This window comes from Crinia signifera, unplaced genomic scaffold, assembly GCF_055691185.1.
Source record: "Crinia signifera unplaced genomic scaffold, ASM5569118v1 HAP2_SCAFFOLD_129, whole genome shotgun sequence".
NCBI classification, from domain to species: domain Eukaryota; kingdom Metazoa; phylum Chordata; class Amphibia; order Anura; family Myobatrachidae; genus Crinia; species Crinia signifera.
Genome location: NW_028142022.1, coordinates 298215 through 319588, shown reverse-complemented (window position 1 = coordinate 319588; position 21374 = coordinate 298215).

Sequence of the window (21374 nt, the reverse complement as noted above, 5' to 3'; positions counted from 1 at the left end):
TTCTTTTAGAGCAATTCCACCCGATGTGCCAGAGGTCCGTGAGGGTCCACCCGACGCGCCAGTGATCCGAGAGGGTCCACCCGACGCGCCAGTGATCCGAGAGGGTCCACCCGACGCGCCAGTGATCCGAGAGGGTCCACCCGACGCGCCAGTGATCCGAGAGGGTCCACCCGACGCGCCAGTGATCCGAGAGGGTCCACCCGACGCGCCAGTGATCCGAGAGGGTCCGCCCGACGCGCCAGTGATCCGAGAGGTTCCGCCTGACGCGCCAGAGGTCCGAGAGGTTCCGCCTGACGTGCCAGAGGTCCGAGAGGTTCCGCCTGACGTGCCAGAGGTCCGAGAGGTTCCGCCTGACGTGCCAGAGGTCCGAGAGGTTCCGCCTGACGTGCCAGAGGTCCGAGAGGTTCCGCCTGACGTGCCAGAGGTCCGAGAGGTTCCGCCTGACGTGCCAGAGGTCCGAGAGGTTCCGCCTGACGTGCCAGAGGTCCGAGAGGTTCCGCCTGACGTGCCAGAGGTCCGAGAGGGTCTGCCTGACGTGCCAGAGATCCGAGGGGTTCCGCCTGACGTGCCAGAGATCCGAGGGGTTCCACCTGATGTGCCAGGGGTTCGAGAAGGGGACACCAGTACCACAACCCCAGGCATAGTCTTCGATGACACGGGGTATGTTCCCGGAACTATCTTTTTTGATGGGAATATTTCCACGCTTAGTGCCTTTTTCTGCCAGCCTTGGGAAGGTACAAATATGGAGGAATTGATTGGCCATATGCTGATGAGGTTTAGAGGGGAGGCACTGGCATGGGCGAATTTTTTGGTGGAGTCTAAAGATCCAGCATTGCACGATTTGACTGCCTTCACTGAAGCAATTACCAAAAGGTTCAGTCCACCGGAGGTTTGGGACATTCTAAAAGACTCCCTCCAGGCCGCTGGGCTCTGTAAGGCTGCCCCGTCGGGTACTAAGAGAAACAAGAAGAACAGGAGGAAAAGATGACTCTTAAGGCGTCTGGAATCCGCCTTCTTCTGGGGGGCATTATGTTATGTCTGTTTCTCTTTCCATGTATATCACCACTAGGGGCATCAGGTACCTGTGGACTTATCTCTCTGTCTCCCGACTCTGAGGTATCAGGTGCCTGATGATTGGAGGCTATCTGCTCAATTGGACACCTGTGAGCGGTCTATTTAGTCCTCCCCAGACCAGCACTCAGGGCTGGTCATTGTTCTATGTTCCTGTTGTGGAAAGGAGTGTTTCCCTATCTGCCTTGTATCCTGTGCCTCGTGTATTGTGCCTCAGCCTTTTACAGCCATTACCTTGTGTCCTGTGCCTTGTATCCTGTGCCTCGTGTATTGTGCCTCAGCCTTTTACAGCCATTACCTTGTGTCCTGTGCCTTGTATCCTGTGCCTTGTGTATTGTGCCTCAGCCTTCTACAGCCGTTGCCTCGTATCCTGTGCCTCGTGTATTGTGCCTCAGCCTTCTACAGCCATTGCCTCGTGCCCCGTGTCTTGTGCCTCAGCCTCCTACAGCCGTTGCCTTGTGTCCTGTGCCTCGTGTATTGTGCCTCAGCTTCCTACAGCCTGTGCCTCGTGTCCTGTGTCTCATGTCTTGTGCCTCGTGCCTCAGCCTAAGCCTCAGCCAACTGCTGGACCGCCTGCATCTGTACCCGGTACCTCTGTGTTTATTCTGCTATCCAGCCACTTCGTATTTTGTTTCATAAAGTTTGTTCCTGTTTACTGCATCAGTTCCTGTGTTCTTCGGTTTTTCAATAAAACACCCCGCATTCCCCTGCATCAGTTTGTTCGTTGGTTTTGTTTTTCCTGGAGCACCAAGGGTTAACCTAACACACTGGTGAATCTAGTGTGTTTTACTCTATTATCAATTAATAAACATAAGTGGGTTACAACAGACACACTTAGGGGTTATAGGCCCAAGCAGAAAACGTGGAATCTGGAGGCTCACGTAGGTGAGGAGTGTTTATTTATGGAGGGCCTTTCTATACAAGCACAAATAAAACATCAATGGAGTATGGTCAGGCGTGATTTATAATGGAGTCACAAGAGGGCAGTTCCCCTGGGCCCCCCTCTAGCCAGTTGGCCCGTGTTGTTGCCATGTATTTTGCAAAGCTATTTTGTTAGATGGATTGACTTTAGAAATTGTTTGGTGTAAGGAAGCGGATTAGTGCTGCAGTTTCACCTATCTGGCAATGTGACAATGATTCAGGAAGTAAGGGGTAGAGGGACTAGGCTAGCCTTTAAATGTGGTATCCATCCATCCATCCATCCATGTATCCATCCATCCATGTATCCATCCATGTATCCATCCATGTATCCATCCATGTATCCATCCATCCATCCATCCATCCATCCATCCATGTATCCATCCATCTATGTATCTATCTATCATGCAGTTTAGCTATTAAGCAGTGACATGCAGGTATATATGTATGGCAAAATGTGGCATGTTGTATTGGATGTAGCTTTCTAGGAGATTGGTGAGTGTTAAGGCAGGAGAATTGTGAGTGAGGCTCAAGTGTTGTTATGATTTTGATACATACATTGCCAATTTTATCACTCACATATTCAGTAGTGTAAGCCACTGTGTGTGTGTGTGTGTGGGCCCATTTTTCCCCCCCATTGCAAACAGTATTGGCTATGTAATTGTTTGAATGTATGAATTCTCATGCTGTAGGTACTTAGGATTGACTGTACATGGTAAACCTGAATAGCATAATTAATGTTGATCCCCCTTTTAACATGCCCACAGATCACCAGAGGCAAGAAGGCGAGGGGTTAAGAGGGGCCCTATTCAGGCTGCGGCAGCACCTTCTGGACCGCAGAGGTGCAGACCGTTTGTGACCTCCTGCTTTGAGTTTTTTATTTTTGCTTAATAGATTGTTATGTAATAATAAATCTTTGTGTTAAAAGTTCGAAGTGGTCTGTGTGTTATTGTTTTATTTTACAGTATAAGTATAACTATAAGTATATAAGTATAAATAATGGTGTTTATTTATGTAAGGTGCATACATAACACATGGGCGTAAAGGGGCAAGAAATAATGTTGTGAACTTAGCATGATGAAAGGGTTAATCTAAAGTGGTATTAAAGTGTTTAATTATCAATTAGATAAATAATAGATGACCATTAAAAACAATCCCTTTTTAATGAGGTTGCCTAATTGCATAAGTGGGTCATGGTACAGATTTGGGTCTTATGAGAATAGTGGTGATTTGAGCGTAAATACACCGCATCGGTGCGTACGGGCAGGTTCCTGTACGTTCTGACGCGGTAAGACCGTGCAGAATCTGTTTGTGTCCACCGCACACACAAGGTTTGTATGTCATCCGTACACACGCCCTCTTCTTAAACAGTGAGTCCGTACGAATGCGGAGGCTCGGTGGGCGTTTCTACGGACGATGTCCGCTCAGCGTGGCGTGCGGCCCGCTGCGTAAGAATTCAGGAAAGTACGCACCAATCTGAATAAGGGCCAATGTTTCGTTTTCTTGGGGGTTTGGCTATTCCTGCCAACAATTTACCAGCCTTGCCTCCCCACCTGTAGAACCTGTGTTTGGTATAATCCAGAGATCATTTCGCCTGAGTGGCCAGGTATGTTTCGAACAGTTGTCTGTTCTGTTTATATGTTTGCAGATTGAGTTCTGAGGGGTTTGCGGAGTAATCTTGGAAGGCTTTTGTCATGGCATGGTTAAGATTATCATATTTAATTCTAGCTTCTTTTTTCTTTTTTGAGACGTATCCAATAATATGTCCCCGCATTACCCCTTTAGATGCATCCCAAAAAAGGTCTGGACGATCCCAATATTCTATATTTTCGTCAACATAATTTGCCAATGGTATACCAGATATGACTTATGGTGTGTACACACGTTAGATGTGCCTTAAGATCCTATCCACGATCTGATCAGATAGGATCGTGGATAGGATCTTAAGCCAGATCTGCACTATATAGACAAGGCAGCCAAGACTTTCTGGCTTCCAATACATGAACGCGCATCAGGATCGGATCGGGATCGCAAGGGTTAAAACCCTTGCGATCTGCATCCGATGTTGATCCGATGCCGATCCTATGTTGACTATATCGTCAACATCGGAAAGGAAATCGGACCGTGTGTACACAGCATTAAAGTCTTCTGAAGAGGACAAGTATGAAGGGAATCTCCAAATTCTATCCGTGTGATGCATAAAGGTGTGGCTGATAGCTATCATAACCGGTGCATGATCTGATATTACCCCTAATGTTAATACACATCTATACATTCAGGACTTTAAACATATACTTCAAGGCAGGACTAACTATTCTTTAATTCTGGGGGGAGATTTCAATATGGTGGAGGACCCTACTATGGATAGATCACCCTGTGTGTCCAGAGCTTCTGATTTTCAAAGCCGATACCTATTATCTTTGAGAGCTGCATTGGGTCTGACCGACCCTTGAAGGCTGTTAAACCCAACAGACAGAACGCACACACATCTGTCCATGGTTCATGGGTCATTCTCTCGTATTGACAAAATTTTAATAGCCGATGAATTAATGACCGAAGTTTGCAGAGTAGACATTTATGATATAGCATATAAGTTGACTTTGGTATATTTGGTATTGTATATTTCAATATCAAGAATAATATACCGGCCCACTGGGTCCCTTGTTTCCGATAAAATAGTTACTGGGAGATCCCTGCGGAATATGACCGCTACACCTCTCGCTTTTTTATGAAAGGATGCAGAAAGCATTGTCCTATCCATGGGGCTTTTAGAGTGTTTGGGTCTTCTGAGGCCCAATGTGTTTCTTGCAGAAGAATTATGTCAGGGTCATGGCGTTTGAGGCGTGTTAGGATTCTTTTTCTTTTTATCGGGCTATTTAGTCCACCAACATTCCAGGAAATAAAAGTCAAGGGTTTAGGGGGCAATTTTGAGGGAGGACTAGAAGACGACATGGCTACTCACCCCACCAGGTTTTTCAATGAAGGCACTTCATAGGGGAGGGCGACATTTGTACTTGTGTATTTTCACAAAAAATAATAGAAATTGGCATGGCCAGGCAATAACTGAAATAGATTACATTCATCAACATTTGGTTAGAATGGGGGATATTTACTAAAGGAAATTTGTAAAAAATAGGTGTATTTGTATCCAGAAATACACTCATTTTTGACATTTACTATCCCGAAAATACAGCAATTCGTATTCGTATCGATGTGCTATCCATACGAATACGAATTGCCGTATTTTCGGGATAGTAAATGTCAAAAATAAGTGTATTTCTGGATACAAATACACCTGTTTTTTACAAATTTCCTTTAGTAAATTTCCCCCTAAATGTCAGTACGAAAAATTCAAAAAATGGGAAATTGACCATGCATCTGCTACATCTCATAATTATGTTAACGTATCCGTCAACATCGTAAAGGGTTTTACCAATACTCGGTGATTGGACAGCAATAAAAAACACAAATATAGTATAGAATAAGTAATATATTTGCAATGTCTCACAACAACATTTTCAAACTTTTTCTCCAAAACCAAAAGAGGAACCGTGTGCACCATGTTTATGCAGAGGCGCACACAGTGAACTATAAATCAACAATATTTGTAGTCCTATACTTACAATAGGGGTCAATAAACCAGATTTTGAAACACACCCCATTTCACCAATCAAATTAATATAATAAATGAAGATTTCACCTTCTTATTCCTGCACAAGAAAACAAATATGAAACCAATGGAATAAAAACACAACAACATGCAGGCCCGGATTTGTCACTAGGCCCGTGAGGCACTGGCCTAGGGGCGGCACCTGCCATGGGCGGCAGCTGCCAGGCACCTGCTGTCATACAGTCTGACACTTACAGAGCCGCCGCTCCTCAGTGCAGGGAGGTGCTCTCTGTATCCCCACAGCGGTTCCTGCACTGCCTGTGTCTCAGTGGCAGCGCTGCTGCTGCTGGCTGAAACTACACTCCTGTCCCGTCCCTCCCTCGTTCTGAGCAGTGCATGGTGTGCTGACAGCCTGAAACTCCGGAGGAGTCCGTCGCACCCAGGCTGTGAAAAACTTTGATCTTCTGTGTGTATTCTCCCTGCATTGCAGGTTACGGAGCCCGCCCTCCTCTCTGTCGGGAGCAGACACTTTAACTGTTTGCATCCCTTCTAGTAACAGTAAGTGCTACTAAATTAGCCTAGCTAAATGTGTGTGCCTCTCAACACAGCTAATTATTGTGTGTTTCCAACACCAGTATTGAGTACTGGTGTTTTTTATTTATTATGGCATATATATATATATATATATATATATATATATATATATATATATTATACGCAGGTGCATGTATACATACATATGGGGGGGGGGGGGGCGGCCAAAAATGTTGTGCCTAGGGGCGGCCTGACCCCTAAATTCGCCCCTGACAACATATGAGAATCTTTATTATCTTTGTTTTTTGTTTACAAAATAGAAACAAAAAGATAACAATATCCAAGACTGTTTTTATGCTCTATAGAAGTAATATGAAATCAATGGAGTCAAAAAATCCATTTTCTTTCTCTTTATTCGTCATAGAATATTAAATATCAGCAATAGATATATGAAATATTTATATATATATATATATACACTGCCGCCCGCGGGTGGGACAGCGGGACAGGCCCTGACAATCGGGACTGTCCCGATAAAATCGGGACTGTTGGGAGGTATGCAGTCGCATAATTGGTCACTGAGAACCACATGACCAATCACGTGACGCGACATCCGCATCACGTGACTAACGCAGTGACGTCACAACCAACAAACCCGACCTGGTGAGCAGCTCAGGGCGGAAGTATATGCGCCCCATGATAGGCACAATCACACCACATGACAGGAGCAGATCCAGCCATTGGCATGGCGCTCCCAATAAATATCCCAGCCTCAGAACACTCTGGTGGTCAGCTTGATGAAGCCAGTTTTAGCGAAACACGTGTCCTGTCATCTCTAGCGCTAGGGAACAATGACTGTTTGGTGTTAGTGCAGGAAATTTATTGTCCTAATGTATTAATGCTATACCAGGTGCCTATGTCTCCTTAACAGGAGGATTGTTTAATACCTCACCATACAGAGGGTTCTAATTGAAGCAGGAACCACTAAAGTCTATCTTATACTATTAAGTATAAAGATACCAGTGTGGTGCATTAAAATCCAACCACTATTGTATCATTAATAAAACTGTCCAGCAGATGGCACTGCTGTTCCATGCTCTCAGATTCTGAGACACTCATATTATGCTGCTTTCAGACCGCATAACTGGCTTTGACCCTGTGGGGGAAATTTACCAAAATGGATTCCCTAAAAATTCGTATTTGTATTCGAAGGAAATACGAATGTGTACGAATGATAGTGATCTTGAAAAAGTCGTGTTCCGGAGTGTAAGTTACTACAAAGTCGTATTTTTAAAATTTGTATTTTCCGATGGTGTAGGCATTCGTATGTTGGTTTACGCATGTTTTCGTAGTGTCGTAGATTCGTAGGTGAAATACGAATGTCGTAGAGATTTTTGTCTGAAAAGCCCGTTATTTCACGAATTTGTCGTGAAATGAAATACGAATTTTTGTATATTCAACCACATGGCTCACTACGAAAATGAAACTACAAGCGTGATTGGTGTATCTCTTTTACACTGGGGAGGGCTCTCACACCCATATATAAGTCGTGGAGGCGCCAAAACTTGTTGCGGGTGTAGTTTGGAGTGTGTAGGAGAGAGGTGCAGTGGTGAGTTGTTTGGTGATTTTTGGTGAGTTTGTTCAAAGTGATTTCTGAGTGTGTATTGTTCTGAAAGTTGTCTTGTGCTATATTTTGTCTTGTCCTTTTCAAAGTTTGTCCCATTATATATAGTCGATATTTGTGTGTGTTTGTGTGTGTGTTTGTGTGTGTGTGTGATGTGTTTTTCAAATGATAACACATGTGTTCCATTGAAGCCGGTGAAATACACTTTAAAATAGACCTTGTCAAGGAGGGTGTATTTTATTTCACGAATTTTTGTACGAATCGGAGTTGTTTACGAATCCGATTTTACAACTTCACGAATACGAATTTTTAGTACATGATGAAAACACGCCTAGCCCATGCAAAAATCATTTGTATTCTATCGATGGTGTAGACTTTTCGTACACATGCGTAGTCGTATTTTGATATATGAATACGACCTCAATATCACAAGTTCACGCCAAGATAATTTCCACGATAGTACGATTTTTTTACTTCATATATTACGAATTCACGAATACGCCAGAAAAGTGACTTTTGGAAAATGGCTGCCCCCATACGAAAGACAGTTTTTTTAAACAGGGTTTCCTATGGGGCAGCCATTTTCTGAAAGACACTTTTTTTCATAAGTGCTTCCGACCATACAGAACTGCAGTGCCGGGATCCACAACGGAGGTACCGGCTGCAGGGGGGTAGGTCGACACGGGGGGCGTCGACACGCGCGCGGGGCGGCTCCAGTGGTGTGAATATTTAATGAGCGCTCATTAAATATTCACTGCGCTGCATTTAGGACCCAGCTCATTGGCTGGGTCCTAAATACCGTTTCAGAACCGATTTTGAGCCTAAAATACCGGTTCTGAAACGGGTAGGACCCTGCATTTTAACCGGTTAGAAAAAACGGTATTTTCTAACCGGTTAAGTGGTCCTGCACCTTTCAGTCCGCACAGATTACCGTTTTAAAACGTTAAAAAAAACGGCAATATACCGTTTACAAAGTGCGGTCTGAAAGGGGCATAAGAAGCCTTGTATTCCAAGCTCTGGGCACAACGCCAGACTATAGTGAATAGATACAATCAACATTGTGTTAATGTGAAATATCTAAAACATTGTATCTACCTGCAACCTGCAACAATCCCCTTTGGTGAAGAAACCACTACACTTTAGAAAGCCAATTTAGGCAAGCATTTATTTCTTTCTATAAAAGTGTAATAAGGCGGCAGCAATATATAATAATTTTTTGAAGCCTAGAAGGAGTGCATAAAAACACCCTGGTGGGGAAAATACCCCGGTATACACTCTAAACCAGCAGTCATCCCTGCCTACATTTTAAATTCTCAAATCACAATTCTTCTCTTTATTATCACCAAGTGTATGTACGTCATTGTAATTTTTTAACCTCTTATTTCGCTACCAGTGGCTGTCTCCTTATCCAATCTGTTGTAATAAAGATAAAAGGAGCTTCCACTCATTTTAGAATATAGAAAAGGAATGGATCTAAAATTTTCTTGATTGTCCGTTAGGAGTGCATCCGACACAAATTCTTTTTTCTTGTTGCCCTTGTCCTGATTCAGTATATTTGGGATAGCACCCCCAATGGTGTTCTAAAACACTCAGTGGAATACCACCCATGAATGTAGGGTGTCATAACTGTGTGTGCAGAACTCCCAAACCCCTATACCCTAGGCTCTGATGGGAGCAGGGTCTCAGCGCTGGCGGCAGCATGGTCCCGTCCTCAGCTCCTTTGGGAGCAGGGTTGTGGCCTCGGCACCAGCGGCAGCAGAGCTGCGTCCTCGGCTCCTGCAGGGGAGGTTCTCCAATCAGTAATTTTTAATTTGTCATCAGTTCCCCTATCTCAGGATGAAGAGCGACTATTGAACCGGGGCTTAACATTTGTGCCATCAAACCGTCATCAGGAATTCAATTGGCAGGTGGATTTACACAAATTTGAAAGATCACTTAGGGTGAAGGAATTTTTTCAACACACTATCACAGAAAATAAAGACATCCATGATACCTTCTTAAAGAGACATGGACATTCCACATTCGATCCACCCTCACAAAATCCATTGATGAAAACATTTGTGAAAGTGGTTGATCAGGCGGTGCAACGATTCGATTCTAACGCTAATAAACAACATTCAAATATCAGTCAGAAGGAGGCACAGGCATTGAAATCCTTGGCCAGCAATGCCAATATCACCATCCGCCCTGCAGACAAGGGCGGGGGGATAGTGGTACAAGATACCAGCACTTATATCCAGAACCTGGACAAACTCCTTTCTGACGGTAGTACTTATAAAAAACTGCAGGGAGACCCGACCTTAATTTACAAGAAGGAACTGGATGAAATACTCCAAACAGCATTTTCACAACAGTTATTCAGCAAGAAAGTGTATCAAACATTGACGCAAAATCACCCTATCACTCCGGTGATCTATACCTTACCAAAAATCCACAAAGATATAAGGGATCCTCCTGGCAGACCCATCATCTCTGCCAGGGGATCCCTTTATCAACCCATCTCACAGTTTTTGGACATTTTGGTGCAGCCCTACATCATGGCGCAAAAAAAACATTTAAAAGATACCACTCAGCTGCTGAATAAACTTGCAAACATCGGAGATCTCCCAGCCAATACAGTCTTATGTACAATGGACGTTAAGAATCTGTACACCTCAATCCCACATGCACAAGCAATCAGTGCCATGAGAAGCTTTTTAAACAAAGTCAATTTCAGCGCTCTGGACATCCCTCTTTTTCTTGATCTTTTGGAACTTACTTTAACCAGGAATTACTTTCTACACAACGGGTGTTATTATTTGCAGCTAACAGGGTGTTCAATGGGGTCTAACGTTTCACCGTCACTTGCCAACATCTTTATGTTCGAACAGGAAAATTAGTTTTTTTTTCACCGATTCCGACATCAGTTCAAACATAGTGTTATATACACGCTTCATCGATGATTTGTTGATGATTTGGGCAGGCACTCCAGCCCATCTGGAGTCCATACTTGAAAAAATTAACCAGTGGGACTGCCCAATAAAATTAACATACAGTATTACATCTAAATCAATAAATTATCTGGATGTCACAATTACCATCGAAGCAGGCAAGATTAAGACGTCTATTTACAACAAAGACACAGATAGAAACTCCCTGTTGGACCATAGCAGCTTCCACCCCCCTGCCTTGAAAAGAGGGTTGCCCAATCCCAAATGATAAGGGCAGCACGCATTACAAGTCATCGCCCAGACCTGGAAGCAAACCTGGATGTTATGGTTGAAAAATTTAAGACACGAGGATACAACAGTGACATGCTGCAGCAACAAAAAGAACAGGTTTTACAGATACCCAGAAATCAGTTGTTACGCAGTAAGGAAAAAGCAGCTTTTAATAAAGTCCCCTTTGTAACCACATATACCCCAGCCAGCCAAGTACTGTCGCGAGCCTTAAACGCGGTGTGGCCACTAGTTAAACTAGACAAACAACTGCCATGCTTTAAAGATAAAAAAAATCATGCCAAGTTACCGTAGAGATAGAAATTTGAGAGACATACTTGTCAAAACTAATGTCACTGTATCTTCCACCAAGCCGCTATTTGAAATACAAAAGAAGAAACCGGGATGTTATAAATGTCCATCTTGTACGACATGTACACACATGATAGCAGGACATAGCTTTGAACATTTACAAACAAAACAGCAGTTCAAAATTAGACATGTGGTACATTGTAGATCACAATTTATAATATACATCATCCTTTGTCCATGCCCTATGATGTAATTTGGACAAACCATCCGGACATTTAGAAAGCGAATAGCTCTCCATCGATCGGCTATAGTTGGCATTCTAAAAGGGAAGGAGGTGAACCAACCAGTGGCAAAGCACTTTAAGGCATGTGGACACAAAGTCACGGACTTACGGTGTATGATTATAGATCATATCCCGCCACTGACCCGTGGAGGAGATCGGCAAAAGTTACTAAACCAGCGTGAGACTGAGTGGATATACCGGCTCAACGCTCTGGCCCCAACGGGATTTAATGAAAAATTATCGTAGAATGTGTTTTATTAGAGTGTTATTATCTGTGAGCTTTTTCCAATCCTGCAACACTATATAGTATGTATAGCCAGGACTACCAGTTTATGAATTATGGTACATATAGGCATTTTTGTGTAACTATAGGATACAGCACAGTATATATATATATATATACGTATTCTTTACCCAGGTAAATATATGACCCAGTACACATATTTTAACATAGGCACAGTATAGAACAAATAGCAGGTATGACACATTTTTTTTATATAGCACCTAGCACTTTATTTATCCAGCAGTTTACGAGCTGGTCTTCATGTTATTTTTTCACACACAGGAATCCCTGAGCCGCAGTGGGACGCAAGCTTCCAGCATCGCTAGGCAACAGCCAAGGTGAGAGAGAGGCGGAGCACTAACGACCGGAAGCCGCGCACACAGACGCCCGGGGATCCAGCAGTAGCACCACGCAGACACGCTATTTAAGGTAAGAAACAGACTGACTAATGGTTTTTGCACAGCACTTTACTTCTTATGCACGCCCTGAGGACAAGACTGAGGTCTTGAAACGTAGGCAACCGCAATTTATGGAATAAATTTCTTTTTTCATACCTCAAAAAACCGTTGGAGTGCCGCCTGTCTTATTTGGGGCTGGGAGCCAGCGCCATCAAAGACTACCTTCTACATAGTATCCTAGGAAGGCACCACGGACATTTACAACACATCTGTATATATATATATATATATATATATATATATATATATATATATATATATATATATATATATATATATATATATATATAAGGCAGACCTAAGAGCCCTACAATTAATACAAAATATAGACTGTAAACCCCTTTCCTTCTATATGAATGAAGGAGCTTGTTATACATTATAAGGTAATAGAATATAGCATTAATAATAATACCTCATTGAACTCTCATAATAAAATTTACCCCATATACAGTGCGCTGGGCCCCGGTAGGGAATATGCATAATTGCATCACTATGCCAATATGATCAATATAGGAATATCAATGGCACACATAAAATAGGAACATCAAAACTCCATATAACGGAGTAAGAGTACAGTAAACGGTGTCTACTCCAATGCGAATGTAAATATGGAAATGCAGCCTTTAAATCGCGAGTTATACAATACGCAGATTCCAGGGCAGCATTCCTTTCCTACTTACTTCCTGGTCCGGCAATCACAGTCGCATACCTCCCAACTTTGGCAGGTCAGGAGGCGGGACGCTGCTGCGTGAAATTTTCGGGGGGCGTGGCCTAATTTGGGGGCGTGATCTATACTCTCGGCTCACCCGCGAGGCCACGCCCACATTTTGCTGCTATGGGGGCATGACCCAGAGGCTCTGTGAGCCTCTAGCCATGCCCCCAGCCCCCTGGCTGCGGGAATAGACACTGTGCGCATGCGCACAGCGTTTATTCCCCGCTGCTTAGCAGCTGACAGGGGGGACTCCCAACAGCCCCCCCCACACCGCGGGACACTTCCACCCACGGGTGGGACAGCGGGACAGGCCCTGACAATCGGAACTGTCCCGATAAAATCGGGACTGTTGGGAGGTATGCAGTCGCATAATTGGTCACTGAGAACCACATGACCAATCACGTGACGCGACATCCGCATCACGTGACTAACGCAGTGACGTCACAACCAACAAACCCGACCTGGTGAGCAGCTCAGGGCGGAAGTATATGCGCCCCATGATAGGCACAATCACACCACATGACAGGAGCAGATCCAGCCATTGGCATGGCGCTCCCAATAAATATCCCAGCCTCTGGTGGTCAGCTTGATGAAGCCAGTTTTAGCGAAACACGTGTCCTGTCATCTCTAGCGCTAGGGAACAATGACTGTTTGGTGTTAGTGCAGGAAATTTATTGTCCTAATGTATTAATGCTATACCAGGTGCCTATGTCTCCTTAACAGGAGGATTGTTTAATACCTCACCATACAGAGGGTTCTAATTGAAGCAGGAACCACTAAAGTCTATCTTATACTATTAAGTATAAAGATACCAGTGTGGTGCATTAAAATCCAACCACTATTGTATCATTAATAAAACTGTCCAGCAGATGGCACTGTTCCATGCTCTCAGATTCTGAGACACTCATATAAGAAGCCTTGTATTCCAAGCTCTGGGCACAACGCCAGACTATAGTGAATAGATACAATCAACATTGTGTTAATGTGAAATATCTAAAACATTGTATCTACCTGCAACCTGCAACAATCCCCTTTGGTGAAGCAACCACTACACTTTAGAAAGCCAATTTAGGCAAGCATTTATTTCTTTCTATAAAAGGGTAATAAGGCGGCAGCAATATATAATAATTTTTTGAAGCCTAGAAGGAGTGCATAAAAACACCCTGGTGGGGAAAATACCCCGGTATACACTCTAAACCAGCAGTCATCCCTGCCTACATTTTAAATTCTCAAATCACAATTCTTCTCTTTATTATCACCAAGTGTATGTACGTCATTGTAAATTTTTAACCTCTTATTTCGCTACCAGTGGCTGTCTCCTTATCCAATCTGTTGTAATAAAGATAAAAGGAGCTTCCACTCATTTTAGAATATAGAAAAGGAATGGATCTAAAATTTTCTTGATTGTCCGTTAGGAGTGCATCCGACACAAATTCTTTTTTCTTGTTGCCCTTGTCCTGATTCAGTATATTTGGATAGCACCCCCACTGGTGTTCACAAACACTCAGTGGAATACCACCCATGAATTTAGGGTGTCATTATAACTGTATGTGCAGAACTCCCAAACCCCTATACCCTAGGCTCTGATGGGAGCAGGGTCTCAGCGCTGGCGGCAGCATGGTCCTGTCCTCAGCTCCTTTGGGAGCAGGGTTGTGGCCTCGGCACCAGCGGCAGCAGAGCTGCATCCTCGGCTCCTGCAGGGGAGGTTCTCCAGTCTTCTCTTTTCCTCCTCTGTCAGGGCAGTCAAATTGTGTGTCCAGCCCCTGGGGCTTAAGAGGGCCAGTCTCCCGCTGGACTGCAGCACTAACCAATAGGCACTCGCAGTCCAGCAGCCACCAATGCTTCTGATTGACTGCTGGACTGCAGGCGCTTATTGGCGAGCGCCGTGGTCCAGCAGGAGACTTGAATAAAAAATAGAAGCAGACAGCCGCGCACAATGGGGAGGAGGGAGCGGGCGAGGCAGACGGGCACGTGGTGCACGGCTCTGGCGCCCGGTAATCAATCGGCGCCGGAGCTTGTGCACCGCCCTCTCTACGCCCATGGGGACAGCAGGACAGTGCCCAATTACCGGGACTGTCCAACTGCAATTGGAAGGAAAACTATTGTCCACGATAATCTTTGAATTACAGACAAAACTGTATGTATACTGCAGAGCAGACAACCTAAGCATGATAGTATACACAATAAAAGAAGAGGCTACAAATGTATATCCTAGTGCATGGGTCCTCAAACTGCGGCCCTCCAGATGTTGTGAAACTACAAATCCCAGCATGCCTTGCCACAGTTTTGCTATAAGGAAGTGTTAAAACTGTGGCAAGGCCTGCTGGGATTTGTAGTTTCACAACATCTGGAGGGCCGCAGTTTGAGGACCCATGTCCTAGTGCTTGGATATCCCAGTGAGCAATGGATCAACCATGCGGAAATAGAACTACATCACACCATCCAGACACTGGCTGAATAAGGCCATCCCATAAAACTCAGCTTTAGTGCAATAAGGAGACTTGTGAGGGATGTCACAGAGAGGCCAGATTGAGTGATGAGCACCAATCACCCATATCCATTGCTCTACTTACAAAATGGACTATGTGGATGGGAGAATAGAAGTAAGCCATTACTGACTAAAAACCACATCAAAGCATACTGTACAGTATATGGAATTTTCCAGAAAAATAAACAGACGGACCCAGCTAAAATGTAGGATAATTCCATGTGTGGAGCAAAACTAACAATGCCCGTTTCTCAGCTTAGCTTTCATAACGGTGAATTATAGGGTTGGCAGCATCATGTTGTATAGATGATTTTCCTCAGCAGGGACTAGTGAGGTACACAGTTACCCCAACACAACGAGAGCGAGATGTACAGATGGAGCGCTGGGGCTCACCAGATTGCCCCCGCTGGCGAGATGGCACTCCATCTGACTGAGACGCGTGAGTGTCCCACACACATGTGCATCCCAGTATCCAGGTGGCGGTGGATGTGAACCCTGCCCATCTCCACTTCAGGGAGATAGGCAGGGTTAGGGGGGAGCAAGGAGGTGGAATTGGGCAGCGGGAACCGGCGACGAAGCAGCGGGGAGCTCCGTAGTAAGGGGACGCGCTGCATCCCCTTCCGGTGGCTGGTGGGGGCTGGCGGTTGGTGATCTGATCGCCAGCCACTGCAAGTACCACAGGCACTCCATCTGTACTAAGCCTTGAAAAGTGATAAAATGGAGAGTGATAAACCACCAACCAATCATTTAAAAACGTAGCCATGTGTGGGCCTGATCAGGATCCAATGCGGGTGCCCATGGGTCATTCATCAAGCCTGCTGATCCCTTTAGCAGGCGGAAAGTTGAATGACCCATTGAAAGTTGAATGACCCATTGTTCCATGTGTAGACATGATGAACGATGAGGTGCCGGATGACGGCCCAACAGTCAAGATCCCAACGGTCAGTATACAGACATCACTGGGGTGTGGAAGGAGAATAGAAAAGTGTACCAAGCGTAGTGAGGCACCGTGCACTGATACGATGGCCATGTCGACATTCGGGACAAAAAAAGTGAATACCCCATGTCAACCTTTTGATAGTCGATCTATTGCTTCTGTCGACCTTAAGCATGAGGACCTATTTCAGGTGTTGACCTAAGCTACGTCGACCTTCTGTGGTTGACCTAATGCATGTTGACCTTTGGTGGGTAGACCCAATGACCCATACCCTTCTGGATATCTAGCACTATCAGTGTGGTACTGATGGAGACCTGCCGCTAATGGATTCCCTCCACAGTGACACACACACACTGGGGGTTATTCGGGTTGATTCTTTACCAGGACATTGCACCCACCCAAGTGTTAACCCTCTAAGCATGTCATTGTTCTAGGAAATCCATGGAACCTGCCACAACGAGCAGCCTATCCTGCTGTGATCCATGCACTAAGTATGTCATTGTTCTAGGAAATCCATGGAACCTGCCACAACGAGCAGCCTATCCTGCTGTGACCCATGCACTATCAGAGAGGTCCCATTGATTAGCTGAAAATTCAGAGACACAATCCACCTCTGAGTAGACAGTAGTGGCAGCTCTTACCGCTTTGGAGAAGGGGGGCTGCTGCACTGCCAGGCCCTACCCCCTTTCACTGCTGGTCCCCACCGCCAGTGCCTGCTGGTCCCCGCTGCTGGTCCTGACCCCCTGTCGCATGACCAGAGCATGTGCATTAGCTTCTCCAGTACTGTGCTCCCAGCCTCTATGGGCTGCTTCGGCAGCAGTCCATAGAAGCATATTCATGGTCCCGGCGCATGCACAGTATCGTCCTTGGTACTGCGCATGCGCAGAACCCATTTTGATGGGCTGCCGCCGCAGCAGTCCATAGAGACACATCCCATGGGGAGATAACACCTCCCAATGGGACTGCCCTGGGTGATTGGCAGGTCAGATATCCAATAAGAAGCCACTGACAGTCACAGTGAAGCCATTGCAGTCATACAGACTGCATCTGTCTTCACACAGTGGTGGATTTTACTTGGGGAGGCAGCAGCCCTGCAGCCCATAGTTAATAACCACCACTGAGCACACTCAATGCAGCATGGCTCTCGCTCCCCATGCTGCACTGTCCCTCCCTGTCTGCAGATGCCGGCATGCGGCACCCTGCCGGCTTCTGGCGGCTACCAATATCGAATCGGTATAGACAGCCGCCAAAAATTTCCATGTGTATACACCATAACAAACAGCTCCAACATGTCAGCTGCTGTCTAAAGCCACAGGAGTGGTCTGTAGGCTGTGGGGTCTCAAGCTGGAGATACATAAAGAGAATGGCTGGAAAGACAGAAGAGGGTCTGACTGGAGAGAAAATAGGGGTGCAGGGTGGAGATACAAAAGGGATGCAGGCTGGAGATACAGAAGGGGGTTTGCTGGAGAAACTAAAACAGTGCTGACTAGAAAGACAGAAAGAAGGCTAGCTGGGAGGAGTTTTATGAGACAAAAGGAGAGCTGGAGAGACAGAAGTAGTGTTGGCTAGAGACACAGAAGGACAATACACCAGGTACACTGCTGCGGCTGATGGTGCCTCCCTTTGTCAGTAGTCCTGGGCAACAAATGTCTGGTCGATAGGTTAGCAGTGTCTAGGTCAATAGTCAATAAGTCGACACTTCATAATCTACATTGACATGGTTGACATACAGTAGAAAAAAATGACAACACAAGGGAAAGGTTCACATGACAATGTTTAAGTCATGAAAAGGTTGACATGAGGTTTTTTTCTTTCATATTTTACCATCCATGTGGAATCCGATTGAGTATAGTGTGCCGAGTGCAGCTTTAGCAGGTTGAGGCACCTTGCCACGAAGCATGGCGAGGCATGCTAGGGGATGTAGGACACTAATTTGGGGTCCAAAAAAAATCTACAAATGGACACCAAACAAAATTAAAATGTGTTGACCTATTCATGAGTCAAATATTTCCATGTCGACCATTTGGTGTTGACCTATTTATTGACTGTGGAGGTACTGTATATTTACTAAGGTAAAGTAGAATCTGATTGGTTACTATGGACAACATATCCAATCCTAAAATTCTGAAAACCTGCACCTAAGTAAATATGTAAATAAACACTATCAACCCTTTTTTATACCATAACCAGCGCATGCGCCTTGCTTGCCCCACCCTAGGAATGCCTCTGGTGGTAATACAGAAAGGGGTTGTCTGTTGAGAGAGAAAGGGTATAAAGCTATAAAAGATGGAGAGGGAATGGCTAGATGAAGCAACAGAAGGGTGCTGGTTCTAGCTGGAGAGACAGACGGAGGCTGGGGAAACAGAAGGGAACTACCTGAAGCTGGAGACACACTGCAGAGCTGGAGCTGTGGAGACACAGGGCATAAGGTGGAAGAGAACTGCACATTACGGTTGCATGCTACTTGTATGCCTTGTTTAGCAATACTATTTCCGTCCCATTTCTCTCTGCATACTGTATGCATCTATCCATTTCCCTCACAGTCTCTGCATACTGTATGCATTTATCCATTTCCCTCACAGTCTCTGCATACTGTATGCATTTATCCATTTCCCTCACAGTCTCTGCATACTGTATGCATTTATCCATTTCCCTCACAGTCTCTGCATACTGTATGCATCTATCCATTTCCCTCACAGTCTCTGCATACTGTATGCATTTATCCATTTCCCTCACAGTCTCTGCATACTGTATGCATTTATCCATTTCCCTCACAGTCTCTGCATATTGTATGCATCTATCCATTTCCCTCACAGTCTCTGCATACTCTATGCATTTATCCATTTCCCTCACAGTCTCTGCATACTGTATGCATTTATCCATTTCCCTCACAGTCTCTGCATACTGTATGCATTTATCCATTTCCCTCACAGTCTCTGCATACTGTATGCATCTATCCATTTCCCTCACAGTCTCTGCATACTGTATGCATCTATCCATTTCCCTCACAGTCTCTGCATACTGTATGCATTTATCCATTTCCCTCACAGTCTCTGCATACTGTATGCATTTATTCATTTCCCTCACAGTCTCTGCATACTGTATGCATCTATCCATTTCCCTCACAGTCTCTGCATACTGTATGCATTTATCCATTTCCCTCACGCCCCCCCCCCCCCCCCCCCCCCCCCACACACACACACACACACACACACACACACACACACACACACACACGCTTGCCGAGTTCCCCATCTGGCTGCGAATGGATGTTTTGCATAAACATCCATTTGCAGCCTTGGTTGCCATTGAATGATTTGGAGGGTGCACGCAAAACTAAGACACTCTCTGGTATCTTAGCATTGCTTGTTCTCTGTACGGGAAGAAGGCGGGCAGCTGACATCCGGTGATGTCAGCTGCCTGCGCCCGGCACCCACATCATGGTACCATTAGCATGAGAACGCCCAGCATTTGCATTGGAACACCCATGAAATGCTGGGCATTGCCATGGGCGCAACCTGTTGCCGCTTCCCCACACCCTCCGCCCGCACTGCTAGGTGCTCGCTTTAGACAGGGGGCCTCCTCCCACTTGTCGTTACTGGCAACTGCATGGGAGAATATTACACTGTCAAAACACAGAGTAAAGGCAGTATAAACTTGGTCAATGGGTAACTGCAGGGGGGGGGGGGATTAATATAAACATATATATTAATATAAACATATATATACATTTATATAAACTTTATATATATATATATATATATTGCCACATGAAAAGCCTGTGTTTGTCCCCTCTGTACCTTACTCTGTAGGAGCCCTGACCAGGGGCTGGCTGGCAACTTCCAGCCCGGGGGGCAGCGCAAGCAAACGGCCCACCACCACCACCATTCTAACACCCCCCCCTTCATCCCCAATATAATATATATTGTAGGATACTGATCCCTATAGTAAGTATATATATTTAGTAAATGGGCGTCTTGTTGACCTATGGGGACTAGAGGTTACGGCGCAGCATTCCAAGATTTAGTAACAGCAAATCTTTATGGATGTATTGGGACTCCGCATGTTCTGTCTTCAGAAAATGTAGTGACAAATCAATGATGTCCTACCTTGTTTGTCCCTATTTTTCCTGAAGGTGGGAAGTGCTTAGTCTCGAAACGTCCTAAAAAAAGATTTGCTATTACTAAATCCTGGAGTGTTACGCCATGTCTTCTAGTCCCCACGGGGCATCAAGAAACCCATATGCTGTATGAACTTGGCAAGGGCACCCAGGTGAATGCTCTATTTAATAATATGACACCATAGACATAGGTTCATACACATTGTATACAGTATACATGGTGTATTTTCAAAAACATATACATACACATTGCAGACACAAACACATACTTTATACACAGAGCATACATACTGTACACACACACACACACACACACACACACTAGCATGCAAAACAGAAAGCAGCATATACTGTACATCCAACACACACACATAGCATACAGTACATAAACACACACCTAGCATATAAACACACAGCATATACTGTACACACATGGCATTCATAGACTGGCACAACATACACACTGACACAAATAGCATACACACACATACATACCGTAGCATATAGTGTGTATACATACATACATACACACATCATTTACACACTTAGCATAAACATACCTTCCCCATACACATAGTATGCAAACATCACTACTGAACAAGTGCCTCACCCTGCCAAATAATAACTAGAGCCTGAGGCATATAACACCTACCTCCTCGGCTTCTGAACATCCCTGCCTGCATCACCTGGCACATAGAGCACACAGCATGGGAGGAGCTAGCTGACGCTGTCTCTGTAGCTAGCTCCCCCTGCTGTCAGCCAGGCCCAGAACAGAGCAGCAGCAGGCACTGGCAGCCTATCTCTGTGTCAGCAGCAGACAGCCACGC